Below are 20,710 nucleotides of genomic sequence, written 5' to 3'. Positions count from 1 at the left end.
ATCATGTCGAAGTACAGTTACTAGCATTTTAAACAGGCTACCATTGTCATGAACTTCCTGCTGTCTTTCCAGAGATTTTTAAAAGTGCAAATACAATCTAATACAAATACATATTCTCTTCCACCCTGGCCGAGTCTGTATATTTAAAAGAGCATAAGGAGGCCGGGCGCGGTGGCTCACTCCTGTAATCCCAGCCCTTTGGGAGGCCGAAGCGGGCGGATCACGAGGTCAGGAGATTGAGACCATCCTGGCTAACACGGTGAAACCCCATCTCTACTAAAATATACAAAAAATTAGCAAGGCGTGGTGGCGGGCGCCTGTAGTCCCACCTACTCAGGAGGCTTGAGACAGGAGAATGGCGTGAACCTGGGAGGCGGAGCTTGCAGTGAGCCGAGATGGCGCCACTGCACTCCAGCCTGGGCGACAGAGCGAGACTCCGTCTCAAAAAAAAAAAAAAGCAAAAAGCATAAGGAGCGGCCAGGCCCAGTAGCTCACGCCTGTAATTCCAGCACTTTGAGACGTCGAGGCGGGCGGATCACTTGAGGTCAGGAGTTTGAGACCAGCCTGGCCAACATGGTAAAACCCCGTCTCTACTAATAATACAAAAATTAGTCAGGCTTAGTGGCCTGTAGTACCAGCTACTCAGGAGGCCGAGGCAGGAGAATCTCTTGAAACAGGAAGGCAGAGGTTACTGTGAGCCGAGATTGTGCCACTTATAAATAAATAAATGAAAACTGTTATATTTCGTATATATGGGATAATTTATTTAACTGATTATATACTTAAGATAAATAGCTTTTTCTTTATCTTTATATTACAAATAATATGAAGTGAATAATTAGAACATAATCGTTATGCCTGCAAGCATCCTTTGTACACTTGTGAAATGCATATCAAGGGAAATATGATATATGCATTTGAAATGTTGATGGATTCTGCCAAATTGCCCTCTGCAGGAGGCTGAGCATGATTTATTTCTTTGTGGTGAGCACAATAAAACAGGATCCTGGCCATACTCAATATCACACTTGCACAATATTAGATTATCTGTTACAACTATGAAGCAAAATCAGGCAATCCATGAAGACTGTAGAAGAATAAAAAGTGGCTGGGTGCGGTGGCTCACGCTTGTAATCTCAGCACTTTGGGAGGCCGAGGCCGGTGGATCACCTGAATCGGGAGTTCGAGACCAGTCTGGCCAACATGGTGGAACCCTGCCTCTACTAAAAATACAAAAATTAGCTTCCTTCCTTCCTTCCTTCCCTCCCTCCCTCTCTCCCTCCTTTCTTTCTTTCTCTTTCTCTTTCTTTCTTTCTTCTTTCTTTCCTTCCTTCCTTCTCCCCTACCCTACCCTACCCTGTTCTCTTCTTTCTCACGGTCTCCCTCTCTTGCCCAGGCTGGAGTGAAGCGGCATGGTCTCGGCTCGCTGTAGACTCCCTGCCTCCGGCTCCCATGATTCTCCTGCCTCGGCCTGCCGGGTGGCTGCGATTGCGGGCGCGCGCCACCACGCCTGGCTGGTTTTGGTATTTTTGGTGGAGGCGGGGTTTCGCCATGTTGGCCAGGCTGGTCTCCAACTCCTGGCCTCGAGTGGTCTACCGGCCTCGGCCTCCCGAGGTGCTGGGACTGCAGACGGAGTCTCGCTCACTCGGTGCTCGGTGTTGCCCCGGCTGGAGTGCGGTGGCGTGGTCTCGGCTCGCTGCAGCCTCCGCCTCCCAGCCGCCTGCCTTAGCCTCCCAGGGTGCTAGGATTGCAGCCTCTGCCCGGCCGCCGCCCCGTCTGGGAGGTGGGGAGCGTCTCTGCCTGGCCGCCCATCGTCTGGGATGTGAGGAGCGCCTCTGCCCGGCCCCCCCGTCTGGGAGGTGAGGAGCGCCTCTGCCCAACCGCCGCCCCGTCTGGGAAGTGAGGAGCGCCTCTGCCCAGCCGCCCCATCTGGGAAGTGAGGAGCCCATCTGCCCGGCCGCCCCGTCTGGGATGTGAGGAGCGCCTCTGCCCGGCCGCCCTGTCTGGGAAGTGAGGAGCGCCTCTGCCCGGCCGCCCATCGTCTGGGATGTGAGGAGGGCCTCTGCCCGGCCGCCCCCTCTGGGAAGTGAGGAGCGCCTCCGTCCGGCTGCCCCGTCTGGGAAGTGAGGAGAGCCTCTGCCCGACCGCCCCGTCTGGGATGTGGGGAGCGCCTCTGCCCGGCCGCCCCGTCTGGGAGGCCTACCACGGAGGCCAGACTCAGCGTGGGGGCTGGACGTGGTGGCTCACGCCTGTAGTCCCAGCACTCTGGGAGGCCGAGGCGGGTTGATCACTTGAGGCTAGTAGTTTGAGACCAGCTTGGCCAACATGGCGAAACATATGAAAAATACAACAAACAAACCAACCAACCAACCCAGCGACAACAAAACAGGTCTACCCTGGAGTCATACTCTAATTTTTTCTATTTTCCTCCCTTTCTGATCCTTTATCCCACTTTCTTTTTCTTCCTCTTCCTTCTCTTTCTTCTTTGTCAAAGACATAGAGGATTGAGTTATTATCATTGATCCATACAAAGTCCCTCTCTCATTTATTTTCTTTCATTCCCACCCCCCATTTCTATTCCCAGTCTTCCCATGTGCAACCTTGCTAATATGTTTGATATGCATCTTTTTGTTTGTGTGTATTTTTAGAAAATGTTTATTGTTTTGTGTGCAAAAAAAGAAAAAAATTAATAAAAAAAGAAAAAAATACAAAAATTAGCTGGGCGTGGTGGCAGTCACCTGTAATCCCAGCTATTTGGGAGGCCAAAGCAGGAGAATCGCTTGAACCCTTGAGGTGAAGGTTGCAGTGAGCCAAGACCACACCAATGAACTCCACCCTGACCAACAAGAGCGAAACTCCATCTCAAAAAATAAATAAATAAAATAAATAAATAAATAATAACGTATTCTACCCATGAAGAATGCTTGAAAGATCATGCTATACAAATAAAAAACTCTCATCTTGGATTGACCTAGATGAGTTCGTAGGCCAAGGCAAAAATTACACTTCTACTGCAGAGATTGAACCCTGCTTCATACAAAACAAAGGATACTTGAAACTGTACTAATGCTAGGAAGAAAGACATGATGACAAGCTAAGTGTCAATTGGCAGGACAGGCATAGTTGGGGTTCTAGGGTTTTTCTGGGGACAGAATTACTGGGAAATTCACTCATCTCCCCCACATGCAGAATAATCTGCCATCAGATTCTATAAAACAAGTTTTTCTACTTTACTTTGAAACTCTGAAGAAGATAGCCCCACAAAATATTATCATATTGCAGAAAATTCTCCTAGATCATTAAAGTAAAAGAAATGTTAATTAACAGTAAATAACTTGTTAAACTTAAATTTTCCCTCTGCTCAAAATACCTTCCCTTCTTCACCACAAGTTTACTCAAATTTTAGATATACCTCAAGAATCATCTTCCCTTGGGAGGTTTCCTCAGACCAACGTGAGTTAGATGTCCTTCCTCTGTTTTGATTTGTCACGACAAAAATATTATATGTATGAATTTCTACATGGAATAAAAGTAGGATTTTATTCTTAAAAATATAGATCTTAGATTTTGCTGTACAGGCATTAAGTGAGTTTTTATTTTTGCATGGCTTTTTGTCTAACACCCAGCAATCCCACTTCTAGGAATATCCCTCAGTGACATTTCAGTTTATCATTCTAGTGGATTAAATGAGACTAATCATTGTAGTGATATGTGGTAACAGAGTTGAAGCAACCTGCATGTCTGTCATCAGAGTAGGTGGGTATAAACTTCATGCTGTGCAGAGTCACAACTAATGAAGCAGCTGCGTATGTACTGACAGGCAGATTTTTCAAAGTGAAGTAAAATCTAAGAAACAAAAAACAAAAGATCAAAACAAACAAAAACAAAAAGCACAATACCAAGGTTAAAATCATAGCAATACGCAAAAAGCAGATTAAGTGAGAGGATAGCTGAATGGGAATGGCAGGGAATTGTGTGAGAATCGGAAGAAGCTAAGTCAAATGGTCCTAATTTTACCTTTTGTAAGACAGCTGTGTAGCACTGTCTCCTGCCTTCTTGCTGGTCTGGAAGATAACCAGTCACAGTCAGGCCCCTGGCCCCATCTCACTCTACAGTCTCTCCCTGTGAGTATTTCTCTGCAGAAAAGTGCTGGAGGTCTCCTGGGCTCCTTCCTTACAAAGTGGGTTTTAAAAGTCGTTCTCTGTAATCAAGAAGTGAATGTCTGTGTGCATTGAAAGGACAGAGAAACAGTCATAGGACTGTATAACAGTTTTGAAATTTAAATCAAATTTCTTTTTTTTTTTTTTTTTTTTTTGAGACGGAGTCTCGCTCTGTCGCCCAGGCTGGAGTGCAGTGGCGCCATCTCGGCTCACTGCAAGCTCCGCCTCCCGGGTTCACGCCATTCTCCTGCCTCAGCCTCTCCGAGTAGCTGGGACTACAGGCGCCCCGCCACCACGCCCGGCTAATTTTTTTGTATTTTTTGGTAGAGACGGGGTTTCACCGTGGTCTCGATCTCCTGACCCGCCCGTCTCGGCATCCCAAAGTGCTGGGATTACAAGCGTGAGCCACCGCGCCCGGCCGAAATTTAAATCAAATTTCTGTGTGTTCTGCCCGAGGTTTATTGGCCTGGGGTTTGTGAGATTTTGTGTCCCTGCGGAAAGCCTTCCTGGATCTTGAGTCTAGAGTTTTGGTACTTTCGGTTTTGATACGTGGAATGTATAAGGAAAGGGAAAAAGCGCCGCAAATATGACAATGGTTGTTACAGTAGTTTCTCTAGAGTAGTAGTTCTCACGTTCACTTCACCCTGGAAGGACCCTCCGTCTGAAACTGGGCGGAAATACCTCCCGGATTCTTCCCACTCCCCTCTCCATTTCAGCTTGGGTAACTTGTTTCATTGAACTGCACCCCAGCTGAAGGAGCCAATGCTGTCCCAAGAGAATGATCGCTGTGGGGCCCTAACTAACCTCAGTCTCTATGCTGATGTGACCCAGGTTAGTAGCCTAAGGAACTGCCACATTACAGGTCCCACCTGCTGGTGAGCCTGGTCACCCTTCTCAATTAGGAAATAGTGAGGCTTTCAAGGTTTTTGTTGTTGTTTGTTTGTTTTTGTTTATTTTTGGTAGGGGTGGGTGCGGCAGTTAGACAGGGTCTCTCTCTGTCCCTAGGCTGGAGTGCAATGCCACGATCTTGGATGACTGCAGCCTCTGCCTCCCAGGCTCAAGCGATTCTCCCATCTCCGCTTTCCCAGTAGCTGGGACTACATACGTCCGCCAATTTTTGTATTTTTAGTAGAGACGGGGGTTTTGCCATGTTGCCCAGGCGGCTCTCGAACTCCTGAGCTCAAGGGATCCTCCCGTCTCGGCTTCTCAAAGTGCCAGGATTACAGGTGTGAGCCACTGTGCCCAGCCTCTCATGGTTTATAAAATGGAACAGAGTTCCCTTTTGAATCACAACAGCATATTTTATTGGGGTTTGTATTATTGATTTTGTATATATCACGTAAGAGTTTTTTGCTGGATACTTGTAGTGTGAATATCTTCTTCCTACCTGTGTTTGAGAAACAGCTTAATGGTGTCTTGTGATAAAATTGTTAATTTTCACGAAGTCAAATTTATTTCAATTTTGTTTACTTATTTTTGTATCTCCCTATGAAATCTTTGTTTCCCCAAGGTCATGGAAATAGCCTATGCTCCACGCACCCCCCCACCCACTTACATAATCATTCACCTTTTATTTATTTATTTTATTTATTTTTTTGAGCCATCTTGGCTCACCGCAACCTCCATCTCCCAGGTTCAAGCAATTCTCCTACCTCAGCCTCCCGAGTAGCTGGGATTACAGGCTCCTGCCACCACACCCTGCTAATTTTGTATTTTTAGTAGAGACCGGGTTACTCCATGTTGGTCAGGCTGGTCTCGAACTCCCGACCTCAGGTGATCCCCCTGCCTCAGCCTCCCAAAGTGCTGGGATTACAAGCGTGAGCCACTGTGCCTGGCCACATCATTTACCTTTTATTTTTAGGAATATGATCAAAAGACCTGAACAGGCACTTCCAAAATAGACTGTCAATGGCCAGTAAGCACATAAGCAGATGTCGTGATATCAATAAAAAGTTTGCTTATTTATTTTAACCAGTGGCGACCAGACAAAAGACCTCAACTGTCTCTGGAAATTTTATTTTCTTGCCAGAAATCTTTTCAAAACTCTTTCGTGAAGATTGTGTTTGTCTCGGGGAGGGGTGAAGGTGTGGTTTGGGATGAGTTGCAGATGAAGGAGATAAGACGAGGTTTCTGCCTTCAGGATCTTCAGGAATATCTGTCCTTTAATCAGACTGCTTAACTTGATTTGGCTGATCCTGCTTTCTTTTTCAGTTCCCTCTGTCCCTCTAATCTCCATCACCTAAAAAGACCTCCAGAGACTTAGTTTATAGCTGGGCTTGATCTACATCTCTTTGCTCCAGACATTTCTATTCTGTGTCAATGCCAGCCTGCACCTATCTGGGATGTTGGGTGGGGTAGTAGAGTGGGATGGGTCACTCTAGCCATAAGGTCTCTTAGGGTGGGCACTCAGCAATTGCCATCGGTGTCCAATGATTATGGGGAGACTATTCTTCAGTGGGTTAAATGGGCAGTCACACAGTTCTGTAAATTCAGGCCAACATGAGGTGGAGTTCAGAAATTCAAAACAGTCAGGAGCTGGGGGAGAGAGCTCAGCCTTTCCTGGAGTTGCAGTGGTGCGGGTATGGACTAGATTTGTGAGGCCCCAGATTTGCTGGGACAGTGGCAGGATTTATCAGAATTGAGGAATGAGAGAAATAAAATATTTTAAGTTTTAGTTATTTGATGTGGATTTTATTATACATTTTGCTAGAAAGAGTAAAGGTCAATTTTTCTTTTGATTTAAGAAATGTATTTTATTGTAGTAAGAGCACTTGACAGGAGATTTATGTTTTTATGTTCTTTTTTTTTTTTTTTTGAGACGGAGTCTGACTCTGTTGCCCAGGCTGGAGTGCAGTGGTGCGATCTCAGCTCACTGCAAGCTCCAGCTTCGGGTTCACGCCATTCTCCTGCCTCAGCCTCCCGAGTAGCTGAGACTACAGGGGCCCGCCACTACGCCTGGCTAATTTTTTTGTATTTTTAGTAAAGACGGGGTTTCACCATGTTAGCCAGGATGGTCTCAATCTCCTGACCTCGTGATCCGCCCGCCTCAGCCTCCCAAAAAAATAAAATTTTTTTAAAAATGTGAAACAAACTGAATGTCCACCATCAGATGAGTGGATGAAGAAAATGAACCTTGACTGGGAGTGGTGGCTCACGCCTGTAATTCCAGCACTTTGGGAGGCCAAGGCAGGCAGATCACCTGAGATCAGGAGTTTGAGACCACCCTGGCCAACATGGTGAAACCCTATCTCTACTAAAAATACAAAATTAGCTGGGTGTGGTGGTGCATGTCTGTAGTCCCAAGTACTCGGGAGGCTGAGGCACGAGAATCCCTTGAACCAGGGAGGCAGAGGTTGCAGTGAGCTGAGACTGCACCATTGCACTCCAGCCTGGGTGACAAGAGTGAAATTCCATCTCAAAATAAAATAAAATAAAATAATAATAAAAAAGAAAATGAACCTGGAGGATAATATGCAAAGTGAAATAAGCCATTAGAAGAACAAATTAATTCCATTTTAGATTAACCTTTATTAATCTTAATTTGTTATATTAACAAATTTAATTTGTTAACTACTTAATTCTACATGAGATATCTAAAATGATCAAACTCAGAATCAGAGAGAATGGTGGTAGCCAGGGGATTGGGAGAAGGGGAAACAGGAAGTTGCTAATCAACAAAGTTGCAGTTATACATTGTATTAGTCTGTTCTCACACTGCTAATAAAGACAAACCTGCGAGTGGATAATTTATAAAGGAAAGAGGTTTTATGGACTCACATGTGGGGAAAAGAGAGATCAGATTGTTTCTGTGTCTGTGTAGAAAGAAGTAGACATAGGAGATTCCATTTTGTTCTGTACTAAGAGAAATTCTTCTGCCTTGAGATGCTGTTATCTATAACCTTACCCCCAATCCCGTGCTCTCTGAAACATGTGCTGTGTCAAACTCAGGGTTAAATGGATTAAGGGCTGTGCAAGATGTGCTTTGTTAAACAGATGCTTGAAGGCAGCATGCTCCTTAAGAGTCATCACCACTCCCTAATCTCAAGTACCCAGGGACACAAAAACTGAGGAAGGCCACAGGGACTTCTGCCTAGGAAAGCCAGGTATTGTCCAAGGTTTCTCTCCATGTGATAGTCTGAAATATGGCCTCGTGGGAAGGGAAAGACCTGACCGTCCCCCAGCCCGACACCCGTAAAGGGTCTGTGTTGAGGAGGATTAGTACAAGAGGAAGGAATGCCTCTTTGCAGTTGAGACAAGAGAAAGGCATCTGTCTCCTGCCCCTCCCTGGGCAATGGAAGTCTCGGTATAAAACCGGATTGTATGTTCCTCCTACTGAGATAGGGGAAAACCGCCTTAGGGCTGGAGGTGGGACATGCGGGCAACAATACTGCTGTGTAAGGCATTGAGATGTTTATGTGTATGCATATCCAAAGCACAGCACTTAATTCTTTACCTTGTCTATGATGCAGAGACCTTTGTTCATGTGTTTATCTGCTGAACTTCTCTCCACTATTATCCTATGACCCTGCCACATCCCCCTCTCCGAGAAACACCCAAGAATGATCAATAAATACTAAGAGAACTCAGAAGCTGGCGGGATCCTCCAAATGCTGAACGCTGGTCCCCTGGGCCCCCTTATTTCTTTCTCTATACCTTGTCTCTGTGTTTTTTTCTTTTCTGAGTCTCTCGTTCCACCTAACGAGAAACACCCACAGGTGTGGAGGGGCAACCCACCCCTTCACTCACAGTATCACATGTCTGGGGAGGCCTCACAACCACCGCAGAAGGCAAAGAAGCAGCAAAGACGTGTCTTACATAGCCACAGGCAAGAGAGCTTGTGCAGAGGAACTCCCATTTATAAAACCATCAGACTTATTCACTACCACAGGAACAGTATGGGGGAAACCACCCCCTTGATTCAATATATCCACCTGGCCCCACGCTTTACACGTGGGGATTATGACAATTCAAGGTGAGATTTGGGTGGGGACACAATCAAACCATATCATACATGATGGAAAAGTTCTAGAAATCTCTGTACAACATTGTGCCTATAGTTAACGATACTACAGTTGACTCTTGAACAATACAGGTTTGAACTGCTTTGGTCCACCTATACATGGATTTTTTTTCAACCAAACTAGCAGATCAAAAATGCACTATTGGCAAGATGTGAAACCTGCACAAAGACAGAGCTGACTTTTTATGCAGGCGAGGCAGGTTTCAGAGGGCCAACTGCAGGACTTGATTATGTGGGGATTTTGGTATCTGCCTGAGGTCCTGGAATCAATCTCTGCCACAAAGGAAGGGACAACTGTATATTATACATTTAAATTTGTTAAGAACATAAATCTCATGTCAAGTGTTCTTACGATAATAAAATACATATTTTAAATCACAAGAAAAATTGACCTTTACTATTCCTAGCAAAATGTATAATAAAACCCACATCAAGTAACTAAAACTTAAAATTTTTTCTCGTTTCTCAAACTCCTGATCTCCTGCCTCAGCTTTTGAAAATGCTGGGATTATAGGTGTGAGCCACTGTGCCAGGCCTGTTTCCACTTTTTCTTTTTTGAGACAGTCTTGCTCTGTTGCCCAGGCTAGAGTGCAGTGGCACTATCTTGGCTCATTGCAGCCTCCACCTCCTGGGTTCAAGCGTATTGTGCCCCAGCCTCCCGAGTATCTGGGATTACAAGCATGCGCCACTATGCCTGGCTAATTTTTACATTTTTAGTAGAGATGAGGTATCGTCATGTTGGCCAGGCTGGTCTCAAACTGCTGGCCTCAAGAGAACCACCCGACTCGGCCTCCCAAAGTGCTGAGATCACAAGCGTGTGCAACTGCACGCCCAGCCTCCACATTTTGACAGTTGTGAATTCATTGGTTGCAATGAATACAGAAGTGGTATGTGTCTTCCAGATTCTTAGTTCAGTTCTTTTGGATAAATAGCCAGCACAGTCATAAGCTAGTTACATTTTAAATTTTTTGGAGGAACCGCCCTACTGCTTCCTAGTGAGTATCATTTTGCATTGCTACCCTACAGTGTAGAAACAAGAATTCCCATTTTGCACGTTGCCTTTTATTTTCATTTGTTTTTATTAAGTGTCCAGAATTGGTGGGTTCTTGGTCTCACTGACTTCAAGAATGAAGCCGCATACCCTTGCAGTTAGTGTTACAGTTCCAAAGGCGGCGTGTCCGGAGTTTGTTCCTTCTGATGTTTAGATGTGTTCGGAGTTTCTTCCGTCTGGTGGGTTCGTGGTCTTGCTGGTTCAGGAGTGAAGCTACAGACTTTCGCAATGAGTGTTACAGGTCTTAAGGCAGCACGTCTAGAGTTGTTCGTTCCTCCCGGTGGACTCGTGGCCTCGCTGGCTTCGAGTGAAGCTGCAGAATTTCGCAGTGAGTGTTACAGCTCATAAAAGCAGTATGGACCTAAAGAGTGAGCAGTAGCAAAATTTATTGCAAAGAGCAAACGAACAAGGAAGGAGACCAGAGTGGGTTGCCACTGCTAGCTCGGGCAGCGTGCTTTTAATCTCTTATCTGGCCCCACCCACCTCCTGCTGATTGGTAGAGCCGAGTGGTCTGTTCTGACAGGGCACTGATTGGTGCGTTTACCATCCCTGAGCTAGACATAAAGGTTCTCCACCTCCCAATCAGATCAGTTAGATACAGAGTATGGACACCCTGAGGTAGACACAGGGTGCTGATCGGTGTGTTTACAAATCTTGAGCTAGATACAGAGTGCCCATTGGTGTATTTACAATCCTTGAGTTAGACACAAAGATTCTCCAAGGCCCCAGCAGAGCAGCTAGATACAGAGTGTCTATTGGTGCACTCACAAACCCTGAGCTAGACACAGGGTGCTGATTGGTGTGTTTGCAAACCTTGAGCTAGACAAAAGTTCTCCAAGGTCCCACCAGAGCAGCTAGATACAGAGTGTCGATTGGTGCATTCACAGACCCTGAGCTAGACACAGGATGCTGATTGGTGTATTTACAATCCCTGAGCTAGACATAAAGGTTCTCCACATCTCCACCAGACTCAGGATCCCAGCTGGCTTCACCCAGTGGATCCTGCACCGGGGCTGCAGGTGGAGCTGCGTGCCAGTCCCGCGCCGTGCATTCGCACTCCTCAGCCCTTGGGTGGTCGATGGGACTGGGCACTGTGGAGCAGGGGGTGGCGCTCGTCGGGGAGGCCTGGGCTGCACAGGAGCCCATGGAGGCGGTGGGAGGCTCAGGCATGGCGGGCTGCAGCTCCTGAGCCCTGCCCCGTGGGAAGGCAGTTAAGGCCCGGTGAGAAATCGAGCACAGCACCGGTGGGCTGGCACTGCTGGGGGACCCAGTACACCCTCCGCAGCTGCTGGCCCGGGTGCCAAGCCTATCATTGCCCGGGGCCGGCAGGGCTGGCCAGCTGCTCCGAGTGCGGGGCCGCCAAGCCCACGCCCACCTGGAACTCCAGGTGGCCCGCAAGCGCCGCACGCAGCCCCGGTTCCCGCTGGCGCCTCTCCCTCCACACCTCCCCGCAAGCCGAGAGAGCCGGCTCCCGCCTTGGCCAGCCCAGAAAGGGGCTCCCACAGTGCAGCAGTGGGCTGAAGGGCTCCTCAAGTGCCACCAAAGTGGGAGCCCAGGCAGAGGACGCTCGGAGAGCGAGCGAGGGCTGTGAGGACTGCCAGCACGCTGTCACCTCTCAATAGCTATCCTAACAGGTGTGATGTGAATCTCATTGTCAGGTTGATTTGCATTTTTTTGATGATTAGTGACATTGAACATTGTTGCTCATTTGCATGTCTTCTTTGGATAAATGTCTATTAGCCCTTCTTAAATCAGATTGTTAGAGGTTTGTTTGTTTTGCTACTGAGTTGTAGCAGTTCTGTATTTTGGAAATTAACTCCTTAACAGGTATATGGTTTGCAAATACTTTCTCCCATTCTACAGGTTGCCTTTTCACTCGATTGTTTCCTTTGCTGTGTGGAGCCTCCTTCATTTGGAATAGTCCAATTTTTCTATTTTTGCCTGTGCTTTTGGTGTCTTATTCATGAAGTAATTGCCAAGACCAATGTTCTAAAGCTTTTCCCCTATGTTTGCCCTGTTGCCCAACCTGGAATGCAGCTGCGCAATCTGCTCACTGCAACCTCCGCCTCCTGGGCTCAAGTGATCCTCCCACCTCAGCCTCCCAAGTAGCTGAGACTACAGGGGCAGGCCACCAGGCCTGGCTAATTTTCTGTAATTTTTGTAGAGAGAGGATTTTACCATGTTGCCCAGTCTGGTCTCGAACTCCTGGGCTCAAGCAATCCACCCCTGTCAGCATCCCAAAGTGCTGGAATTACAGGTGTGAGACACTGAGCCCTGCCTGAGACCTTGTCTTAAACAACAGCAGCAGCAGCAGCAGCAACAACAACAACAACAAAAACAACAAACCAAACCAAACAACAACAACAACAAAAAAAACAGTATGATACTGGTACAAAGACAAACATAGAGACCAAGGGAACAGAAGAGAGGGCTGGAGAATTGTAATGCCTCATGCTTTATTGTTTTTTTTCTCAAGATTATTTAGTGATTCAGGCTCCTGTGTAGTTTCATATAATATTAGAATTGTTTTCTCTTTATCTGTACAAATGCCAGTGGGATTTTGATCGAGATTGCATTAAATCTGTAAATCACTTTGGGTAGTATGGAAACTTTAAGTCTTCCAATCTATGCACATGGGATGTCTTTCCATTTGTTTGTGTCTTTTTGATGGATGTTTTATAGTTTTCAGTGCACAAGAGTTTCAATTTCTTAGTTAAGTTTAACTAAGTATTTTATTATTTTTGGTGCCACTGTATTAGGAGATTATCTTCCTAATTTTCTCTTCAGCTGGTTTGTTGCTAGTGCATAGAAACACAATTGCTTTTTAATGCTGATTTCATATCCTGCAACTTAACTGACAGTTTTTAAAATGGAGTCTTTAGGGTGTTCTCTATATAAGGCCATGCAATCAATTAATTGATTTTTGTATGTGAAGCATCTTTGCATCCAAAGGATAAATTCCACTTGTTCATAGTGTATGATTCTTTTAATGTGCTGTTGAATACAGTAATACAGTTTGTTAATATTCTGTCGAAGATTTTTGCATCTATGTTCACCAGGGATACTGGCTTGTAGTTTTCTTGCTAATGTATCTGTCTTTGATATCAGGGTATTTCTAGCCTCATAAAATGAGTTTGAGGCCGGGCGCGGTGGCTCACGCCTGTAATGCCAGCAATTTGGGAGGCCTAGGCGGTTGGATCACCTGAGGTCAGGAGTTGGAGACCAGCCTGACCAATATGGTGAAACCCGGTCCCTACTAAAAATACAAAAATTAGCCAGGCGTGTTGGCGGGCGCCTGTAGTCCCAGCTACTCGGGAGGCCGAGACAGGAGAATTGCTTGAATCCTGGAGGCAGAGGTTGCAGTGAGCCGAGATCGTGCCACTGCACTCCAGCCTGGTGACAGAGAATGACTCTGTCTCAAAATTAAAAAAAAGTTTATTATTTCCTCCCTTCTGCTAATTTTGGACTTAATTTGTTCTTCTACTTCTTTGAGGTATAAAAATTAGATTGTTTAGCCGGGCGCAGTGGCTCATGCCTGTAATCCCAGCACTTTGGGAGGCCGAGGCGGGCGGATCACCTGAGGTTGGGAGTTCAAGACTAGCCTGACCAACATAGAGAAACCCTGTCTCTACCAACAATACAGTATTAGCTGGGCGTGGTGGCGGGCGCCTGTAATCCCAGCAACTTGGGAGGCTGAGGCAAGAGAATTGCTTGAACCTGGGAGGCAGAGGTTGCGGTGAGCCGAGATTGTGCCATTGTACTCCAGTCTGGGCAACAAGAGTCAAACTCCGTCTCAGAAAAAAAAAAAAAAAAATTAGCCGGGTGTGGTGGTGCACACCTGTAATCCCAACTACTGGAGAGGCTGAAGCATGAGAATTGTTTGAACCTGGGAGGTTGCAGTGAGCTGAGATTGTGCCACTGCACTCTAGCCTGGATGACAGAGCGAGACCTTGTATCCAAAAAAAAAAAAAGAAAGGAAGAAAAAGAAACTTGGTGTAATTTTGATCTTCTTAATTTTTTAAAGACATGCTTTGTAACCTAATGTGATCTATCCTGGAAAATGTTCTGTGTACACTTGAGAAGAATGTATGTTCTGCTGCTATTGGGTGGAATGTTCCGAATAGGTCTGTTAGGGCCATTTAATTTTCTTCTGATTTTTAACATATGGCTAGTATATGGGGACTATGACCTCCCTAGACAGGTAATTCAGGGAATTTTTTCTACTTTTAATTATCATGACCTCTAGTGTTTATTTCAGTTAACATCCGTAACTTTAGTTAAAAAGGACAAAACTCAAAACACCAAGGGGGCAACAGAGACTTGAAATTCCAGTAGGACTGTAGTTTTTGTTCCTAGTGGACCAAGAGGACTTACATGATTCTTCTGATTTTATGAATTCTCTCAGATTCTTGGAAGTAAATGTAATAGGCTGTCCCTTAGATAAAATCAGACCATATTGCAGATTCTGTATATTCTGAGATGATAAAGGGTAGAGGAGGCCATTATTAAAATGGCCTGAAATATCATGCATGCTAGACCTTTAACTACTTCTCTAGTCTTATTTAAAATCATACCTTTTTTTGCTTTACGCTTTCTACACTGGCCCTAGTGTATTAATTCCTCTTATTTATAAGGTTATCTCCCACCACAGGGCCTTTTTACATGCCATTTCCTATTCTTGGAAAACTCTTCTTTCTCCAATGCATTCTCTAGACTCCAAAACAATAATTTTCTAGGGACTTTCCTAAACATTTAAGTGTGTGACACCTGCATTACGCAGAGCAAAATGTATCTCTCCTCGTAGCAAGTTTTACATTAGTTTGTAAGGCAACTTGATTAATGTGTTTCTCCCTCAATGGAATGTAAGTTCTATTAAGGCAGGTACAATGTCTGTTCTTGTTCACCAATGAAGCCCTACTGTCTAACACATAGCCTAGTTTATAATAGGCACTCAATAAATATTAGTGAAAGAAATGTGTCACCTTTGCGCAGTGGCTCATGCCTGTAATCCCAGCACTTTGGGAGGCCGAGGTGGGCGGATCAGCTCAGGTCAGGGGTTCCAGACCAGCCTGGCCCATATAAGAAGCAGCTACCACCCCTAGGGCAGAGGGCTGAGATCGAGCACACAAAGAAGTATTCTCTTCCCCACCAGGGCTGAGATCTAGACCTGCATCCAGGTTGGGAGGGTAGAAAAAAAGTGCTCCAGCGGAAGGTGCAGGTCATGTGCCATCTAGAGTACCAAGGAAAACTGTTCATGGGGAAGTCTGTTACCAGAGATGCTCTAAAGGAAGTTCCCATGCACTGCAGGAGGTTCCTACTAGGGAAACTGCTCAGGCTGTGGGAGCCAGGCCACTGTGCACAGTAACGCGAGAGATTATTTCCTCCAGCAATGTCTCTCCATCGCCCTCTATTGACAAAACTTAACATTGAGCTAAACTGGGAAAGAAAATACTTAAAGGGCCTAGCTCCGTTCCATTGTTATGGAGCAAGGAAAAGTGATTTTGGAGCTGAGAGGTAATAAATAGATAACCGGACAGAAGAGAAAAATGCTGAATTTCTTTTTATTGGTTCGTATTCAAACACACTTTTATATCCTTGTTCAAGTGCACAATCCATGGTGAAAGTTTAAGAGCTGTCAAAAATTCTGTTTTGGCTGGGCGCGGAGGCTCACACCTGTAATCCCAGCACTTTGGGAGGCCGAAGGGGGTGGATCACCTGAGGTCAGGAGTTCGAGACAAGCCTGGCCAACACGGCGAAACCCCATCTCTACTAAAAATACAAAAATTAGTCGAGCGTGGTGGTAATCCCAGCTACTCGGGAGGCTGAGGCAGGAGAATCGCTTGAACCAGGGAGGCGGGGGTTGCAGTGAGCCGAGATCGTGCCACTGCACTCCAGCCTGGGCAACAAGAGCGAAACTCTGTCTCAAAAAAAAAAAAGTGTTTCCTCTCTGTGCTTCAGCAAAAAAAGAGCAAGTCCAATTCCCCGAAGGGCTCAAAGCGAAGCGCTGTTCCTTAGAAATCCCCGAGGAAACTCCCTCCACGAAAAACCCGCAAGTGCTGCTCTCTGGATTCCAAGAAAGCCAGTCTCACCTGCGAGGTGCAGGCGGGTGGAGTTCTGGGACTGCAGTGCCTATTGGGATTGACACCACTGGGGCCACTCAGACGGAGATCAGAAAAGGAGGATGAGGGTGAAGATTCGGCGTGGGGTAGAGAAAGGTGTGACGCGGGATTCAGCGCCACGTCGCTGGGTGACGGAAGGAGTACAGAAGTTGAGGGTTCACGTGCTCGGCAAAACGCAAAGATTCTATTGGTTCAAATGAAAATACTCAAAAGCACAACTCGCGGTGGAATAAAAAGTTACACCCCTTGTTTCCGCCCGGTTTTGAACCGGGGACCTTTCGCGTGTTAGGCGAACGTGATAACCACTACACTACGGAAACCGCGTGTGGCAGCCGTTCTTCTTTCTCACTTAAAAGACTAGTCATGAATTCTCCCCCTTTCCCTCCACCCACCCCCCCCAATAATTTTTTTTGATTATGGTGAATTGCACACTTTTACATTTGCTATTTACAATATAAAAACTCGATGTCCTAATTTAAGTTGAGGAACATTTGATAAATAATTGGTTTGTACTTTTTTGTATAATAAACTATTTCCTAGTAGTTACTTATATAAAGAAGAGGCATAGAATTAATTTTGGAAAGGTAATTTGTTAAGATTTATGCATCTATGAATCTATGAACTAATTTTTAAACCTATTTCTAGTATTTAGATGTTCTTCTCAATGTTTTATACTTTAAAAAATACTGATTGCGAAGCATTTGGATGGTAGTATAGAGAGGAGGCATCTCCTTAGTCCTTATGAACTGGCAGGGCAGATCTGGCAGGGATCTTTGGAGCCAAAATATCTGAGTACAGTTCCTTCCTCTGCCACTTTCTCATCACGTGTAGGGTTTCAGGCAAGCTATTTGGCTTCTTCATGACTCTGTCTGTGCTGGTAAAATGGATATGGATACAGTATCTACCTCATAGAATTATCATAAACTCAATTAAGAAAAACTCCCTGAAATGTTTCAGACAGTGCTCAACTTACAGAAGTAGCTACTGCTTTTATTTTTAGTATTACTTTTAGCCTTGTCAAGCCTCCTGAGTCAAGATCTATCCTTGTCATTTCGGGTTTACATTTGAGCAAGTTAAGGCTTGAACAATGTGCTGAGGTTATGCTAGCTGGGAAGGGACACCACCAGGTGTGTTTGTCTCCAGAACTGGTGTTCTTGACCACCATGCTATACTAGGTAGTTTTATAAACCCCTGTTTATGACAAAAAAGGATTATAGAGAATATTATGGACCTCCTTATTTCCACGATCCTACTTCAACAATTAGTCTCTCCTCCCTCTGCCAAGCCCCCATGATAATTTAAAGCAAATTTTGACATTTTCATCTAGCAACAGCTTTTTGTGGCATTTTCATAGCATATGCTTCCATTTAACTTTGCAGTTAATGAGGAAATGTGTTGAGCTGTTCTCCACTGGGTGGGAGAGATGCCATGCAGGGAGTCCTAAGCTTCCCATTGTCCCTCAGATCAGCAAAGAAGACCAGCCCTAAGCTGCTGACCACAGGTTCATGGGACTCTTCTGAGGGAATGTGAGGCCCAGAACTTATGCTAGTGATTCTCCAGGTGGACTATTCCTAAGATTCCCTGCCATACCCCCTTCTAGTGCAGAGAGTCTCTGGTATGGCCCACAAGTCTTAATTTTTAGAAGCTTCCAGGTGATTCAGAAGCTGAGGACCTTTGAGAAGTAAGATTTTGACAATGCTTTCATTAATGACAAATTTGTTTCATCTTAAAAAACAAAACTTCACCCTAGTATGTGTGGAGGAGGACACTATAGTGAAATTAAAGAAAAAAAAAGTCAAATGATCTGCTCCCTCCATCTACCTGAGGTTTTCTTGCTTGGCATTTGCAAAGAAATTGGGCGCATGGGTGAATACTTTGATTGCTATAAATAGTAGAATTTGGCCGTTGATTTTAGTACAATAAAAGTGCAAAGGCAAGAAACATACCACCACCTTGACAGTTTCTGGGAAGAAACTTAACGGCACCTTCTGGACCCAATCTGCGTGGCGCAGTGGCCTAAAGAGGCGACCGAACCTGCATCCCCAGCTCCGCCTTTCCGGTCCCTGCACACCCCGGCAGCCTCCACGCGATTCTTCCCTCCCCAGACACCCGCCGCCACACAAAGGCGCTGCGTCCTGGCGGCCAGCGGGGACTTAGTCTAGGCCCGGCAGGGTTTTCTGGAAGACCAGACGGCCACCAGGTCACGAGGTGGGAGGGGAAGAGAGGTTCGACGCTGCCTCAGGCCTGGGCCTGGCCGGTGGGAGACACAGCAAGGACTCTGGGAGCCTGCAGAGCAGAGGCCGCCGCGGGGCCGGGCCCCCGCCTCCTCCTCAGGTCCAGGATCAGAGGGTCTGCAGGGCCCCAGAGCAGCTGGCCGCGCTCCGCTTCCCACCGCGCTCTCTGCCGGAACTCATGTGGTTGTTTATCATTGTTTAGCTGAATTTATTTGCTGTAACAGTTTGTGTGTGTGTGTGTAATTTTCAGGGTTTTCTATATATAAAAATCGTGTCACGGCCGGGCTTGGTGGCTCACACCGGTAATCCCAGCACTTTGGGAGGCCAAGGCAGGAGGATCGCCTGAGTCCAGGAGTTCGAGACCAGCCTGGGCAACATAGCGAGACCCTAGTCTCTAAAATTTTTTTTATTAGCCGGGCGTGGTGGCAGGCCCCTGTGGTCCCAGCTACTCCGGAGGATGATGCAGGGTAATCGCTTGAACCAGGGAAGTCGAGGCTGCAGCGAGGCATAATTGCTCTGCTGCACCCCAGCCTGGGTGACAAAAAGAGATCCCATCTCTCAAAAAAAAGTCATGTTATCTGTGAACATAGATAATTTTACTTTTTCCTTGCCAATATTGTGCTAAATAACATGGTGAAAGTGGGCACCCATTATTCCTGATTGTAGGAGAAAAATTTTCAGTCTTTCGCTGTTGAGAATGATATTAGTTGTATGTTTTTCATAATTGGGCATTATCATGTTGAGGAAGTTTCCTTCTATTCCTTGTTTAAATTGTGTGTGTGTGTGTGTGCGTGTGTGTGTGTGTGTGTGTGTGTGTTTTGTTTGTTTTGATAGGGTCTTGCTCTGTCACCCAAGCTGGAGTGCAGTGGCCGCGATCTCGGCTCACTACAGCTTGGACCTCCAGGGCTCAAGCAATCCTTCGACTTCATCCTGCCGAGTAGCGAGGATCATAGGCGTACAACACCACATTTAGAAGTCCCTGAGAAAATTATCTTGGAGGAAAACTTGCAAGTCCGACTATTGGTTTTCCAAGGAAGCCAGTCTCGCCTGTGAGGGGGATCCTGCTCGCCCTGGGCGCCTACTCAGACACCATGGGGAATGGGGGGTGGGGCTCAGAGCGGGCAGGCTTGGTTTTTTTCCCCCTCCGAACTCCTGAGTTCCAGTGATCTGCCTGACTCAGCCTCCCACAGTGCTGGGATTACAGGTGTGAGCCACTGCACCTGGCAAAAAGGTGCTGAATTTTGTCAAGTACTTTTTCTGTATCAGTTAAGATTATTATAGTTTTTTTTTCCCTTCATTCAGTTAATGTGGTATGTATTTCATTGACTTTTGTATGCTGAATCATCCTCACATTCCAGGAACAAATCCTACTTGGTTATGGTGTATAAACCTTTCAATATTTTGCTAAATTCAGTTTGCTAGTATTTTGTTGAGGAATTTTGCGTGAATATTCATAAGGGATATTGGTCAGTAGTTTTTATTTTCTGTAATGTCTCTGTCTAGCTTTAGTATCAGGATAATGCTAGCCTCATAAAATGAGTTGGAAATATTCCCTCCTCTTTGATTTTGTGGAAGAATGTGAGAAAGATGGGTGTTAATTCTTTAAATTTGAAAGATGGGTGTTAATTCTTTAAATTTGGTAGAATTCAATAGTGAAGCCATCTGGTTCTGGACTTTTCTTTGTTGGGATATTACAGATTACTTCTTCAATATTTTTACCAGTTATAGGTCTATGCAGATTTCTGCTTATTTATGATTAAATTTTGGTAGATTGTGTGCTTTTAGAAGGTTGTCCACTTCATCTAGGTTATCCAATTTGCTGGCATATAATTGTCCATAGTATTCTTTAATAATCCTTTCTTATTTCTGCAAAATTGGTAGTAATGTCTCCACTTTAATTTCTGAGTTTAGTAATCTGAGTCTTCTTTTCCCCTTAGTCAATCTTGCTAAATGTTTGTCAATTTCAGTGAACTTTTCAAAGAGCCAACTTTTGGTTTCATTGGTTTTCTTTATTGTTTCCAGTCTGTCCTTCCTGATGGCCTGCCTTTTCTAACAGCCTGTCCTATGGATTTAGCACTTACTAGGCAGCCCACAGTTGCATAAGCCAATTCCTTGTTCAAAAAAAT

General features: G+C 45.5%; 1 non-coding gene and 1 pseudogene across 1 annotated transcript; one reads left to right on the top strand and one right to left on the bottom strand.

Moving 5' to 3' along the window:
• Positions 1–20,710, top strand: part of LOC129473563 (uncharacterized) — a 687,223-nt pseudogene that overhangs the window by 598,548 nt on the left and 67,965 nt on the right.
• On the bottom strand, positions 16,598–16,670 carry TRNAV-AAC (transfer RNA valine (anticodon AAC)). Its single transcript has one exon. It is a non-coding gene; the product is annotated as a tRNA-Val (tRNA).

The sequence above is a fragment of the Symphalangus syndactylus genome, chromosome 23, assembly GCF_028878055.3.
Source record: "Symphalangus syndactylus isolate Jambi chromosome 23, NHGRI_mSymSyn1-v2.1_pri, whole genome shotgun sequence".
In the NCBI taxonomy this organism is placed as follows: Eukaryota; Metazoa; Chordata; class Mammalia; order Primates; family Hylobatidae; genus Symphalangus; species Symphalangus syndactylus.
This window is presented reverse-complemented; position numbering and strand designations above follow the sequence as displayed.